Source organism: Octopus sinensis, unplaced genomic scaffold (assembly GCF_006345805.1).
Source record: "Octopus sinensis unplaced genomic scaffold, ASM634580v1 Contig14465, whole genome shotgun sequence".
In the NCBI taxonomy this organism is placed as follows: domain Eukaryota; kingdom Metazoa; phylum Mollusca; class Cephalopoda; order Octopoda; family Octopodidae; genus Octopus; species Octopus sinensis.
This window is the reverse complement of record NW_021833249.1, coordinates 19,272-31,546: the sequence shown is the minus strand read 5'-3', so window position 1 is coordinate 31,546 and position 12,275 is coordinate 19,272. Positions and strand designations below refer to the sequence as shown.

At 38.9% G+C, this 12,275-nt stretch overlaps 1 long non-coding RNA gene across 1 annotated transcript; it reads left to right on the top strand.

Annotated features, from left to right (window-relative positions):
• The first annotated feature begins 1,074 nt into the window (after positions 1-1,074).
• LOC118761506 lies at positions 1,075-11,870 on the top strand. The gene is made up of 4 exons (XR_004997433.1): positions 1,075-1,156; positions 8,530-8,533; positions 11,157-11,160; positions 11,861-11,870. It is a non-coding gene; the product is annotated as an uncharacterized LOC118761506 (long non-coding RNA).
• Positions 11,871-12,275: the final 405 nt, after the last annotated feature.

The window sequence follows — 12,275 nt, the reverse complement described above, 5'->3', positions numbered from 1 at the left end:
ACTAAATCTATCGACCCTGAAAGGATGAAAGGCAAAGTCTACCTCGGCGGAATTTGAACTCAGAACGTAAAGATAGACGAATTACCGCTAAGTATTTCGCCCGGTGTGCTAACGTTTCTTATTTCTTTATTGCCCACAAGGGGCTAAACATAGAGGGGACAAACAAGTACAGACAAACGGATTAAGTCGATTACATCGACCCCAGTGCGTAACTGGTACTTAATTTATCAACCCCGGAAGGATGAAAGACAAAGTCGACCTCAGCGGAATTTGAACTCAAAACGTAACGGCAGACGAAATACCAATTTCTTTACTACCCACAAGGGGCTAAACACAGAGAGGACAAACAAGGACAGACAAACGGATTAAGTCGATTATATCGACCCCAGTGCGTATATCGACCCCGAAAGGATGAAAGGCAAAGTCGACCTCGGCGGAATTTGAATTCAGAACGTAGCGGCAGACGAAACACCGCTAAGCATTTCGCCCGGTGTGCTAATGTTTCTGCCAGCTCGCCGCCTCGAACAGTACAATATTACCACTATTATTGTTGTTATTGATGACGTTGAAGATTATACTGTTGCAGTTATTCTTGTCTTTTACATATAATTTCTGATCATCTACGTAGAGCAAGTGTGAGATGGTCTTGTCAGACAATTTGTAACAATGATTTGTTCTATTCAGCTCATAGGACAAGGGATGAGAAAAAGACAGAAGAGAAGAGGGAAGAGTGAATCACCCTGGAATATTCCACAGTCAATTATGATGTTCTCTGATACATTACAAGCCTTTCTCGTGGTTGAGAAACAATTTTGTGCTGAAGGAAACCTTTTACGAAAGTAGAATCTTGTATACAGTCAATCCATGCTGTACTAAGGATGGTTTTTTTGGATGAGCAATTTTCGAATATCATACGGTTAATTAATTCTTGGTCTTTTGCACCCTTTTTGTTCATGGGGAAGCGTGTTGTTTTCATCGAGAAATTGGTACATCCTTTCGGTGAGATTGGATGTTTTGTACATGGTGGTCAAACAAGTGATCAGCCTTTTGTTTTGGGGGTTTCTTGTGTCGCTCGTTTTAGGGAGTAGGTATGTTATCCATAATGTTAACCAGCTTGGAGTATTTTCAGGGTTTCTGATGATACTAGAGAAACAGTGTGATGATGAGAAGCTGTTAAGCCACAATTTTGAGATTTTATCATGTCCCACTTACGAGTTTTAGACAGAGCTTGAGTTAGTCCCTGCATTCTAATATCGTTCCATCTCTGTTCTCCAATCTCAAACATTCTTTCTTCTCTCCCTACCCATTCAGCTTTCTTATTAAATTCCTTTCTGTCCCTCTATATCACTACTTCATCATATCAGGCAGGTCTTTTACTTCGATTGACTGTTTCCCTAACTCTCTGCAAAATTTCTTAGCAATAGTTTTAAATATCGTATATTGTCTGCAAAATTTTTTTTTCATACTTTTCATTTTTTTCAGTACTTCTTCCACGTTTATCAGATTGTAGTTTTGCATTATCTTTCTAGCCATCCTCATCTTATATTATTTCTTTTTTTCTCTATCTTGACACCTATTTTCTTTGTGGCAGCAAAGCTGTTAAGTACCAAAAAAATGGCTTAGTTAGATTAAATCTGTCTCAGTTTCAAGGAGAAGCTGCCATATATTTTGATTGTACAGTGATTTGATCTGGTGTTCTGAAACATTGGTAGTTGATCTCTCTCATTCATTTCTAGATGTTTAGAAATGCCTAGCTCTCTCAAGATATTGTTCTTTTGCCACAGGTATTTTCTCTCTATTGGCTTCAGTCTACCATTGCAGTTTCAGGTTCATTCCTACTTCCTGTTACTTCACTATCAGTTAGGCCATCTGCATGTTGCCTACATCAACATCATGTTCGGGTGTGTCTTTATCAATAGGCTGTATGTTTTCCTGTTCATTATTCCCAGTACCTGCACCATGTGCTTCAGCTTAATTTTCTGGGATGGTAGTGGTAATTATTTTTCATTGTCTCTAATTCTGCTGGTGTTAGACGGTTATTACGCATGATGTCTGCGTAAGATGGCTAATTTGTTTGCATGGATATAACCACAGACGTCATCCCCTATCATTTCTCTCCAGGTATTGAAACACAACTCAGTTTTATTATGTCCTAGTTAGTTCAGTGCTGTGTAGAATGCTGTCATGACTTGCTTATACTCCTCTGTTGTTCATCTATCTTTAGTAGTTCTTTCGACGTTTGTTTTATTTGAGTATCAGGGTTGATTTCTCGGTTCTGGTTTCCCTCAAGATAATTTTAAGAGGAGTTTGTTCCAGTTTTCAATTTTTCGATCTCAGGTTTGTTCCTCTCTGGAGACGCATCCCTTGGTGATTTGCATGACGGACGATGCAGTGTTTCTAGTTTGCATTTTGCATGAAAAATCTATTTTAACCTTACTGGCAAGGAGTGATTCTTGTCACTTCTCTAGACAGATTTGCTTCAAGCGTGGAGGGGCCTGTCTTTCCTCATTTGGATGGGCTGTGCTGCGCTGGTCATCAATACAGTATTCACGGCCCTGCAGCAGTGGGTTAAGCGTTTTTTTCTATTATTACTTGGGAAGTATAAACTCTTTCCGTATTGTATTGCATCAGTGTAGTTTGTTGCTTGAGTCTTTTGTTCTATTAATATGGGTATTGTGAGCTATGTGTTTGCTATTATTATTATTATTATTATTATTATTATTGAGTGAGAGAGCAGTGCATGCCATCAAAGTGACACGGGGGTAAAATATACGAAGCCCAGTATACCCATCATGACTACCCGTCTGATAACGGTACACCAGGCACATGTAACACAACCATATGTGCGAGACATGGTGATCTCATATCAAGATGTTGAGAGGAATTCTTCGTGGTATTGATAATTCACCTCTGGAAACATGGGTGTTTTGTTCAACATCCTTAAACAACCCTTATTCAGAGACTTTTTGAGCGGGATGGGCTACTCGACCTGAAGAAAATCCTAACTGGGCCCCTACCTGCAGGGTTATGCGCTGTATATCTTGATATGAGATCACCATGTCTTGCACATATGGTTGTGATGCATATGCCTCGTGTACCCTTATCAGACGGGTAGTCATGATAGGTATACTGGGCTTCATATATTTGTATCCCAGTGTCACTTTGATGATATGCACTTCTCTCTGACTCAATAATAATAATAATAATAATAATAATAATAATAATAATAATAATAATAATAATAATAATGATAATAATAACACCGGGGGACGTTTAAGAGAGAACACCGGGGGACGTTTAAGAGAGAACACCAGAGGACGTTTAAGAGAGAACACCGGGGGACGTTTAAGAGGAGAACACCGGGGGACGTTTAAGAGAGAACACCGGGGGACGTTTAAGAGAGAACACCGGGGGACATTTAAGAGGAGAACACCGGGGGACGTTTAAGATGTAAGAAGGAAAATTCAGAGCTCCGAAACCTATCCACAAACATCGAAAACAAGGACATCCTATGGAGCCAAAGTTTTACTAACAAAGAATTGGACTGTATCCGAGTAAGTAATACTAATTGAAATTTATTACTATTTTCGAAACGAAATGATGTATTTTGACTCGATATCATCTCCACCTCTAACGCAACACATGTAAACATGCGTGAAACATCACGATCATCCCCGACGCCAAACGCCATGTACAAAGGAACTACGAAGAAATTAAATGCCACCGATACTATTCAACCCAAGAATAACAATCGAGCGGTACGTACATTAAACTTACAACAAAAAATGTACGAAAAACTACACGTGCGAACTAATGTGACAACAGAAATAAACGGACCGGTACCCTACGAAAATGACGACCGTCAAAATAATGGGCCGGACGTTGTACCTCATGTCCCGGAAATAAAACCCAAAAGACGTAAATGGACACGTGAGGAATACATTTCTATCTTACACGCATACTTCACAGCAATACTCTACCCAAAAAATGAAAATACAACAACACATACATATAAAATATGGAAGGAAAATAATAGAGATATAGACTTGGATACAGCAATGAACCCTAATAAATTAGCTAACGTACGAAGATACATTCTCAACACAAAAAAAATATCAGAAATAGAAATAGAACACCTAAAAGAAAACATACACCAGGAAAATGTAGATAGAAGCCACACCAACAATGCCCAATAATATAAACACTGAAACTGTAAAACACGAAGACAAACGCAACATTCCCAACAAACACGATGTAAACAACGGAGGGGAGCCTAATGATTATGATAATATAAAAAATAAAATAATCAAAGAACTGAAAACCACAGAGCTCAAAATGGACCACCGACCATACCTCCCAAGAATCAAAATAAACGAAATAACAACACCTATTATAAACAGCATAAACCTAGCCGTCACTGAACTGATAGCCACTGAAAAAAAAAAGTGATATCACTGAACTAAATAACCTAATATACGCAGCAGCCACTGCAGCCACAAAAGAAGCTGGATACTCACCCAAACCCGCCCAAACAGGAGTACCACCACCCAAACAAACCCTGTGGATAAATAACATCCAAAGCAAAATAAAAAAAAATTAGAAAAGACCTGTCGATTCTTAATGAAATCAACAAACAATCAACGCTACTGAGCAACAAAAAGAGAACAAAAATACTCCGCAAATATAACATCACAGAGAAAGATTTGCCTGAAATAAAAGAAAAGCTGAAGCAAGATATCCTTGCCAAACCACAAAGGATCCGCCGGTACAAGAAACGCCAACGCTTCTTTGAAGAAGAAAACAAAAAGTTCAACTCCAACCCCAAAAAGTTCTACCAAGAACTGGGCAAAAATAAAATAGAAGTCACTGCAGCACCAACGGCAGAAGAATTGGAAGAATTCTGGAGAGAAATATGGTCGGCGAACGAACCACCAAAAAAAAAAAAAGGAGTATCAAAATAACAAACTCGGCATCTGAACAACTTTGGACCCCCATAACAACTGAAGAGGTCACCCAGGCACTGCAAAGACTAAGCAACTGGAAGGCACCTGGGCATGACAAGATCCCCAACTTCTGGTTGAAATATCTAACAGGAATGCACAAAAAGCTGGCTGAAAACTTTAACAACGTACTAGCAGAGCCAGAGACAATGCCTGAATGGCTCACGAAGGGGAAAACCATCTTAATTCCCAAATCAAATGAAACAGAAACCAGAAAACTACAGACCAATAACCTGCCTCCCTACTATGTTCAAGGCATTTACTGCAGTGATATCACAAAGGCTGAACAAGCACCTGGACGAAAACAAACTGTTCCCAGAAGAGCAGAAAGGATGCCGCAAAGGCTCATATGGCTGTAAAGATCAACTAATAATTAATAAAGCCATAACTGAAGACAGCCACAGAAAGAAGAAAGGCCTCAGTATGGCCTGGATTGACTACAAAAAGGCGTTTGATAGCATCCCCCACACATGGATCCTCGAAACACTAGCCATTAACAAAGTAGCACCAACAATCATAAAATTCATAGGGACTCATGAAAACCAAAGACATCCCCATTAGAAGAGGAATATTCCAGGGAGACACGCTCTCTCCACTCCTTTTCTGCTTGGCACTGTCACCTCTATCTGATATGCTAAATAGAACTGGATGCGGATATAAATGTTACGGCAAAACGATCAGCCACCTTTTATATATGGATGACCTAAAACTATATGCTGCAAATGACAAACAGCTGGAAACACTATTAAAGACAGTTCATGGATTTACCAAAGAAATAGATATGAAATTTGGATTAGAAAAATGCGCCAAAGTAACCATGAAAAGAGGAAAACTAGTTAAGAGTAAAACACATCACACTAGATAAAACCAATGAAATAAAAGAATTAGACCAAAGCCAAACTTACAAATACTTAGGAATCCATGAACTAGATAAGACACAACACACACAAATGAAAGAGAAAATAAAAAAGAATATTATAGACGAGTTAGATCAATACTAAACACAGAGCTCAATGCTAAAAACAAGATAATAGGTATTAACACTTTAGCTGTCCCAGTTATAGGTTACAGCTACAATATCCTTAACTGGACACGAAATGAACTGACCAAAATAGATAGGAAAACAAGAAAAATAATGACAGGATCTAGGATGCATCACCCAAAATCTGACATAGAAAGACTATATATACAACGTATAGAAGGTGGTAGAGGCCTTATACAGCTGGAAAACTACTATAAAATAACCACCATAGGACTGCAAAAATATCTACTTCAGAAGGAAGGAAAACTGATCCAGATAGCGGCAAAACAAAAAACTGTTCTTAGTATTTAAGGAAGCTGACAAATACAAACAAGAAATCATACCACCAAATAAACACGAAGAAGAAGAAGAAGATGAAGAAACAACAAAAGCTATAAAACAAATGAAATCCAAACTAAAAATAGAACAGCAACGAACCATGATAAAACGATGGCAAGAAAAGCCCCTTCATGGTAAATACTGGACTAAACTAAACGCAAAAGAAATAGACAAAGAAAAATCCCAGCAATGGTTGAGAAGCTCAGGACTCAAAGCAGAAACAGAGGGATTTTTAATTGCAGCACAAGACCAAAGCCTCCCCACCAGAAATTACCAAAAACATGTAATGAAAAGAAATATTACAAGTAACTGCAGAATATGTGGAGATGGACAAGAAACAATAAATCATATTATCTCTAGCTGCCCAGTCCTGGCTAAGAAGGAATATATTCACAGACATGACAGAGTTGGAACCTACATACATTGGAAGCTATGCCAACATTATGGAATAACAACAGAAAAAAGATGGTATAGGCACACACCAGAAAAGGTCACAGAAAACGAGAAAGCAACCATACTCTGGGATATGCCGATACACACAGATAGAGAAATTAAGGCCAACAGACCAGATATAGTTGTCAGAGACCATGAAGAAAAAAAAATGCTTTCTAATTGATGTATCAATACCGGCTGATGACAACGTGTCTCTAAAAGAAATGGAGAAACTCTCAAAATACAAAGACCTGGAAATAGAGGTAACTAGAATGTGGAATCTGAAAACAGAAACAATTCCTATCATAGTAGGTGCATTAGGCATGATAAAAAAATATTCAGCCAAATACATAACAAAAACACCAGGACTTACAAACACATATAACATACAGAAAATTGCACTACTAGGCACTGCACACATCCTACGCAGAACACTTTCCATACAATAACCATCAGAGCATCACAACAAATGACAGCACATACCCAAGGCACACAGTGAAGTGAAAGCACGCTATAAAAATAAAACTACTGAATAATAATAATAATAATAATAATAATAATAATAATAATAAAATAATAATAATACGACTTTTCTTCAAAGCCCATCTAGCCATGTGGGGACTAAACTTAGTTTGTGCAAAGTCGGCGCACAGCGTCCATTTTTGCACATCTGTTATGCCTCCTCCCCCCACACCATTTTACTCCGTACATGAACTGCTTCACCTGGTGACTCATATACTCCTTCTGTGTTGTGTATGGGAGTACATATTTTGCTTATAGCCTTATACCTTCATGCAAGCGCCCGGATGCGTGTCTTATACTGTTAAAGGTATCTCATATATAAATATTTAGACATATAATACTTAAACCGTCATAAGTAGCCACCCTATTCTCTCTTTCTGCTCAACCTATATTTCATATTCTCACACCTACTTCATCTATTGTTAGTTCTTGCTCTAGATATTGTATGAAATGGAGGAAACTGTGATTCATTGCAATTCAATGAATAAACTATGTAAACTATGTACCAAAGCTCTATGCTAGCTGGCAAGCGTTTGCGCAGATCTTCTTTTCAGGTGATGACGAAAGTTCTACAACTGCCTTCCCACCATCACTCCCAAGTACTCAATCTCGGGGCCGCTACTATTAATGTTGGCACAATGAAAGAAGGATTAGGGAGCGATGCCATATTTATGTGTTGGTGTGCAAGAAGTAAGATGGAGGGGAGCCTCAGCTAGATTCCTCACCGTTAAGTGACAGAGATTAAAATTCTTCTGGGTAGGTAGGAAAGATGGAGTGGGTGATGTAGGCATACTGTTAGCAGAAAAGTGGGTAGATAAGGTAATTGAGATATTCAGAGTATGTGATAAGGTAATTAAGATGAGACATAGATTAATTAACAGTTACATTTATCTCTGCATATGCTCCTCAGTCTGGGCTGGCTGATGAGAAGAAGGACCAATTGTATGAGGTCCTTTTGCAGACTACCTCAATGACAAATGACAGTGATTTTGTTATTGTAACTGGTGACTTCAATGGACATAGAGCATCTCCATGGATTCCAAGGAGTGCGTGGTGGCTATGGCTTTGGATCCAGAAGTGAGGAGGAAACAAAACTGCTGGAGTTATGTGATGCAAATCATCTTATGGTCTTTAACACTAACTTCAGAAAACCAGCCAACCAACCAGCCAGCCAGCCAACCACCTAATCACTTATCAGGATGTACAACACTTAAGCCTTGTAGCAGCTAACTATAATACTACTACACCAGTCATTGAAGAAGGTGCCTTCCTAAATAACTTGATTAACTATACTCGTGACTAAGCTGTATCATTCACCAACGGAAATTTTAATCATCTTGGCAGTGATGGTGAGCACTTAAGCCAGATTAACCACCTCCTCACTAGGCAACGAGATAGATGGATGCTTAAAAATGCAAAATCTTTCCCTGATGAAGAGTAAACAATCCAACATAGGTTACTAGTTAGTGACTTCAGAATTAGAGCTAGAAAACTCGGAAAAATAAACCAAACTCGAAAGGAAAATTATGAAAGCTCAGTAAACAGACAAAAGTTTAGAGATTTCCAAATGGAAGTTTCTGACGAAAGAGAGGAAGAGTTGGGGACATATAGCGTAGAGGACAATTGGAAGTTCCTGCGGGACAATATACCGAGGACTACAGACGAAATCTGTGGTTGGTGCTGAGTCCCAGCTAGACCAAGGGTGACATGGTGGAGGAACAAGGAGGTAGACAGTGCTATAAAAGCAAAAAGACAGACCTGGAAAGACTGGAAAAATGGTAGAAGCAAATAATTATATCAGGTAGTCAGAAGGACAGCGAGGCGACAAGTTTACATAGTAAAAGGAATAGCAGAAGGTAAGAGATTTGTAAATGTTGTACAGCGTGAGGATCAGCGATGTGAGGTGTTTAGGATTGTAAAGCAGGTATCAGAGAGAATAGAGATGCGGTGGTGGGTGAGAAATGTATGCGAATGGATAATGATATGCTTGCACTTAGTGACTCAGAGAAGAAAGATGTATGGAAGAGTCACTATTAAAGGTTACTAAATGTAGAAAATGAATAGGAGAAAGAAAGTCTACCAAATATTAAACCAATTGAGGGACCAGCCATCAGAGTTGATAGGTAAGGCAATTTAGGATATGAAGACAGGGAAAGCCCTTGGGCCATCAGGAATCACTGCCAAGATGATTAAAACTTTCGTTGGTGAATGATACAGCTTAGTCACGAGTATAGTTAATCAAGTTATTTAGGAAGGCACCTTCTTCAATGACTGGTGTAGTAGTATTATAGTTAGCTGCTACAAGGGCAAAGGTGATGCCTAAGATAGAAACAACTACAGCGGTATCAAACTGCTAGACCAGTCATAAAAGTTACTGAGAGAGTTATAACTCGGAGAATTAAACTAGATGAGATGCAGTTAGATTTCGTACCTGGGAAGAGTACCACAGATGTTAACTTCCAAGTGAGACAGCAGCAGGAAAAGTATTTGGCCAAAAATAAGCCATTGTACAGTAGTGCTGTCCGTAATGTGAAAGTTAGCTATAAATAGTGATGAATTTAGCATACAAGTAGGGGTTCATCAAGTCTCAGTTCTCAGCTCACTCTTATTCATTATAGTCCTCCAGGCCATAAAAGAGGAATTCAAAACTGGATGCTAATGAGAATTGCTATATTCGGATAACCTTACTCGTATTGCTGAATCTTTAGCAGAATTCGAAAAGAAATCTCAGGATGTTGGATGTTGAAGAAATAACAATGGACCGAGATGTTTGACAATATGAGGTTCTAGAGAAGATCTGCCCACATCAGCAAAACTTGAGTTCTAGAAGCACTGTGTGTCCCAACTATACTTAACAAGAAAACTTCTCACACACTCTACCACAACAAACCAAACTACATATCTTCTCTTCCTCACATTTCCTCCTTCATGCACTATGCTCACCTCCCACTCCCCAATCCTGTCCTCACAGCTCTGTTTCATTGCTATCCAGTAGACCCCCCCACTCTCTAATCACGCTTCTTTGGTAATGTCCTGCCACTTATATTATGATATCTGAACCTCAAGTATGTGCCCTGGCACTTGCCACCATCTATATCTTCTTTCCCTCGACCATCCCATCTCCGTCCCTTGTGAGTATGCCTGGCACTTTGCCACCATCTCTATCCTGCTGTCTCCCACTCTCTCTCTCTCTCTCCAGCCGGGCAGCCTTGTACTCCTCTACAGCAAGACACCTGTTTGTGTCTCTCTGTCACACTAAAACCTTTCATCATGACACAAGATCACCTCCTCCAATGCCCCCTCCCATCTCAAAAGAGTTTTTGTCATGGAAGTTACTTGGTGACCCTTTCAGTTCAGGTGCCACTTAAAAAGCATCCAGTCCACACTGTAAAGTGGTTGGCGTTTGGAAGGGCATCCAGCTGTAAAAACCTTGCCAAAACTGACTTCGCTTGTGCTTGTGCTACGTAAAAAGCACTCAGTCCACTCTGTTGGGTGGTTGGTGTTTGGAAGGGCATCCAGCCGTAAAAATCCTGCCAAAACAGACACAGAAATCTGGTGCAGGCTTCTGCCTGACTAGCTCCTGTCGAAGCATTCTTCTCATGCCAGCATGGAAGGCTGACGTTGAACGCTGATGATGATGATGAAATATACAACAGCTTTATATACCTACACCCACCCACACAGACATACACACTCGCATGATGTTAATAATGACTTCTAATATGGTTGAAATCTACACAGTTTTGTACATACATATACACCCACACGTATACATTGCTGGATCTCATTTTGTAAAAGAAGATTATAATACAAACAATAATTGAACTTGGAGGAATGGAAAGTAATGTATTTTCCAATACAATTTAAACAGTAAAGTGCAGCAGTGAATGCAGTGTTGATGTATCATACATGTATGACTCTCCATTATGTCGGCTTTTGCATTGTTTGATATAAATTAAAAGAACGTATTACTGAATTTCGTGTTGAATCTTTGAAAGACAATTTAAATATATAAAAACCGTTTGCATCTATTATTCAAAGCAGTAGCAATCGAAAGATTAAGATGTTTTCAAAATATAACTTCACTTACCCGTTTGTTTTGAAAATGTCCCTAAAAATACAAAACGTGTCATGATTACATATGTAAAATTTGAAGAAAGCCTTTTTGTAAAATTAAAGGTACATGCTGACATCGACATACAGAAAGAAAAACGTTTTTTATTGCATTACCAAATTTGCTACAGCTCTTTCAAAGCCAGTTATGGACTTCATATGCATATGCGTTTTTTACAAATACAATTGTCTATATTTATTAAACGTGAATTGTGATACAAAGCAGAAAAGAAAAATGTGCAAATTGCCCTTATATTTTTGAGTAAAATTACGTTTTTTTAAAATTTCTCACCAGTCAATTAACGAATATTATTATTTTTTAATACATAAATGATAAATATATTTAAGAAATGAATAATCTTATCACAAAATTCACAAATGTTCGTGATAAAATACTTTTCATAGTTATAAAATAAATTGATAGGCGCAGGAGTGGCTGTGTGGTAAGTAGCTTGCTAACCAACCACATGGTTCCGGGTTCAGTCCCACTGCGTGGCATCATGGGCAAGTATCTTCTGCTATAGCCCCGGGCCGACCAATGCCTTGTGAGTGGATTTGGTAGACGGAAACTGAAAGAAGCCTGTCGTATATATGTATATATATATATATATGTGTGTGTGTGGGGGGGGTTGTGTGTCTGTGTTTGTCCCCCTAGCATTGCTCGACAACCGATGCTGGTGTGTTTACGTCCCCGTCACTTAGCGGTTCGGAAAAAGTGACCGATAAACTAAGTACTGGGCTTACAAAGAATACGTCCCGGGGTCGATTTGATCGACTACAGGCGGTGCTCCAGCATGGCCGCAGTCAAAATGACTGAAACAAGTAAAAGAGTAATGAGTAAAGAGAGT